The sequence below is a fragment of the Arachis ipaensis genome, chromosome B08 (assembly GCF_000816755.2).
Source record: "Arachis ipaensis cultivar K30076 chromosome B08, Araip1.1, whole genome shotgun sequence".
Lineage (NCBI taxonomy): Eukaryota > Viridiplantae > Streptophyta > Magnoliopsida > Fabales > Fabaceae > Arachis > Arachis ipaensis.
Window position 1 is genome coordinate 120,720,463 of NC_029792.2, and position 3,894 is coordinate 120,724,356.

Sequence of the window (3,894 nt, forward strand, 5' to 3'; positions counted from 1 at the left end):
ATCCAAAAATAGAAAAAAAAAGAAAAAAATATAAATGTTGCCCCCAACAAAAAAAAATTATAGAAAATTATGTCAGAGAGTGATATGATTAAATGGAAGAAAGATAAGAAGAAAGTACTACATGTATTCTCTAGAATAAGAAAGAAGAAAACATAAGTATAAGTTATGTGTAAAATAAAGAGATAACCAAAATCACTAATGAAAAAAAAATTAACTGATAATTATATTTTTGATCGATTTTTAAGATAATAGTTATATTAATCACTATTTATTAATAGGGTTAAGATGAAAAAACAGAAAATATTTTAAATATATAACTAAAATAAAAACAAACAATATTCCTAAGTGAGGTGAATATTCACTTATGCAAAAATCATTGATAGGTTGGTTGTTTCTAAAAGTCTTAATTATGAATTTTCAAGTGTATATTTCCAAAAACATGATCATTGTAAATATATTTGTATGAAGTTGTTTTTTAATTGCATTACGTCTAATTCACTCACCACATACAAAAATTAACCGCGTATGTCACTTAGTTAAAAGTCTTTGTTCCTAAACTGTGGAGTAAAATTGATAATAAATAAATAAAATTTTCTCAACTAAAATTATTAACAGTCTTTAACGTAAACTCATTTGTTTGTCTAATAAAATAATTATAGAAAAAATTTTAAGTGGACTGAAAAGACTAATGTTTCAGTTATTTTAACCGTTAATTTAAAAAGGACCGAAAAGATTGAAGAACAAGGTGGATTATCTTACATGGAAGATTTAGAAAGCTAAAAACCAAACAACTAACATTTCAAGTAAAGAGCCAAACCCATGGCTAATTGTCATAAAAAAATTTTTTTAAAACTAATTTTAATAAATTAAGAGTAAATTATTAAAATAGTATCTGAAATTTTATAATATTGACAAAAATAACTTCAAAAGATATTAACGATAAATAATATTTTAAAATATTTAAAAATGTGACAAAAAAAACTAAATGTTAAATATATATTTTAGAAAAAATACTTTACAGATCATATTTTAATACAATTTTTTGCAAATATCATTAGAAAAATAAGAACTTTTCATCTTTAAAATTTGACAATTTTATGTAAAGTAAATTTTTTTAAAAAAATTATTGTGAATGATCAATTTTTTTTAAAAAAAAAAGAAAAATCTAAAAATCAAATTTTGTTCTAAATTTTTTTATAGACCTTCTAAATATTTATTCAAATTATTGATTCGGATATCTGTAAGAAAAAAAAAGGTTAAGCTATATTAATAGTGTAGCTTGCTTATTCTCACTGGTATAACTCTATAAATATCATATATTCCCAATGTATGAGATGTAGAGAATAATCACAATTTCAGTACTCAGATAAAACACATTTCACTCTCTTCTTTCTATACTACTCTTTTTCTCTGTCTTTCTTAGCATAAAAGAAACTGAGTATTGCTGAGCTCAGTCCATGATTCTGCAGCACTTCTACAACCAAGTTCACATGGTATCAAGAGCCTTCTTGATCATTCATGGCTATCACGCTTTCCTCTACCAATTCCAAGAATTTTCTGGCTCCAATCTTGGATAAACTTGATGACAAGAACTTTATAACTTGGCAATAATATGCTCTCTTTGTCATCAAAGGCCAGAACCTTGAAGATCATAGCCTCAGATTACACTGCTCTTGATCAGCTCTATGTTGCTAATGGGTCAGGTATTCCCATTCTCAAACATGGTTATTCTTATCTGTATAATCCTATCACTAATACTAATTTCATTCTTAAAAATCTTCTTCATGTTCTTGATATTGCAAAGTATCTTTTGAGTGTGTCTAAATTCTGCCTTGACAATAATTTATTTTTTGAGTTTCATGCATTCCATTGCCTTATAAAATCTCAGGTGACAGAAGAAGTGCTACTTAGAGGAACTCTTAGACATGGACTCTACTCATTTGAGATTCAAATTCTGCTAATGTTTTTCTTGCTACAAGTAAAGCTGGTCTTGAAATTTGGCATAGGCGTTTAGGACATCCATGAATTCAGATTGTTCAAGATGTAATCAAACAATGTAACTTGCCATGCTTAAATAAAGCTGATTTTGTTCCCTTATTTTGTGAGCCTTGCTATTTAGGAAAAATGCATTCCCTTCCCTTTTCTGATTCCTTAACTACATATAATGCTTCCTTGCAATTAGTTTTTATTGATTTATGGGGGCCCGCTTCTATTTCCTCCAGAAATGGTTTCAAATATTACATGAGTTTAATTGATGTATATACTAGGTATACATACTTGTATCTTCTTACTTCTAAATCACAAGCCTTTGATCTCTTTTGTCAATATAAAAGTTTAATGGAAAAACAAACAGCATGCACTCTGAAAGCAATACAAACTGACAATGCAAAAGAATTCTTGTTACACACTTTCAAGCAATTTTTATAGCAAAATGGCATTAACCATAGACTTTTCTACCCTCATACACACCAACAAGAAGGTGTGGTTGAGAGAAAACATAGGCATATTATCGAAATGGGTCTTACTCTTCTTGCCACTGCCAAACTTTCCAAAATTTTTTGGGAAGATGCTTTTTTAACAACTGCTTACTTGATAAATCGCCTTCTCTCTAAGAATTTAAAGATGAAATCACCTTATGAGCTTCTTCACAATATCAAACCTGATTACTTGATGTTAAAAGTCTTTGGTTGTAGCTGTTTTCCTCACTTAAGACCCTACAACAAATCTAAATTGGAACTTAAATCTGATAAGTGCTTGTTCTTGGGTTATGCTCCACAATCTAAAGGTTTCAAAGGTTTCAAATGTTTAAATTCTGATGGTAAGATTTTTATTGCACACAATGTTATTTTTGATGAGCATATCTTTCCTTATTCTTCTATGTTTGATGATAATTTTATAAAAAATGATGTTGGTTTAAGCTCTCCTGTTTCAGGTTCACATTCACCATCTTCTTCACCTCTCTCTCAACCTCCAATTATAATTCCTCCTACTCTTTCACTCACTTCTGATAGTGATTTTTCTTCAATCAGTTATTCTCCTTTGCATCATACTCCACCTCCTCTTCCCCTTCCACCATGCTCCCCTACTCCTCCTTCTAATTCTCACACCGTTGTTTTCTTTTGATTCTACTCTTGTTTGCAAATTAGATAAGGCTATTTATGGCCTTAAACAAGCACCACGTGCTTGGTTCCAAACTCTCAATCACACTCTTCACAAATTTGGCTTTCACAACACCAAATCTTACATAGAATAATAAATATTTTTTAAATTGTATATTTGATAAATAAAATATTTAATTTATTTATTTTAAAAAAATCCAAAACATTAATATAAGATATCATAATATAGTCCAAAACTTAATTAAATATTACTAACAAGCATAGCTATATTTTTGTTTTTGGCAATCGTAAGTATAATTGCCTATTTAGTATTTACTAATCACAGTGAGTGAAAGGAAATTTTCAGCATCTATTAGTCATTTACAAATAAATTTTCAGCTCAATACCAAAAGCAGATATTGCCCAACAGCCCAAGAATTACACAAAACATTAATTATTAATAATTAACTTTATAATAAGGGAAATAGAATGAAACGGCGTTTATCGCAGATTTTTATAAAGAAACTAAAACCCCAACGGGTCACTCTCTTTTTTAAACATGTATGTTCAACATGCTATGCTTATTTTGACTGTCAGCACCATAAAACTTCCCTAAAATTAAACCTATTTTTGTTAACTAAATATTTGATAAAAATGAAAAAAAAAAGTTTAATCAGCACCATAGAACTTTCCTAAAATTAAACCTGTTTTTGTTAACCAAATATTTGATAAGAATGAAGAAAAAAGTTTAGTCATGCATTTTGAATTTTTTTGTTGCTTGATTGTGTTTGGACTG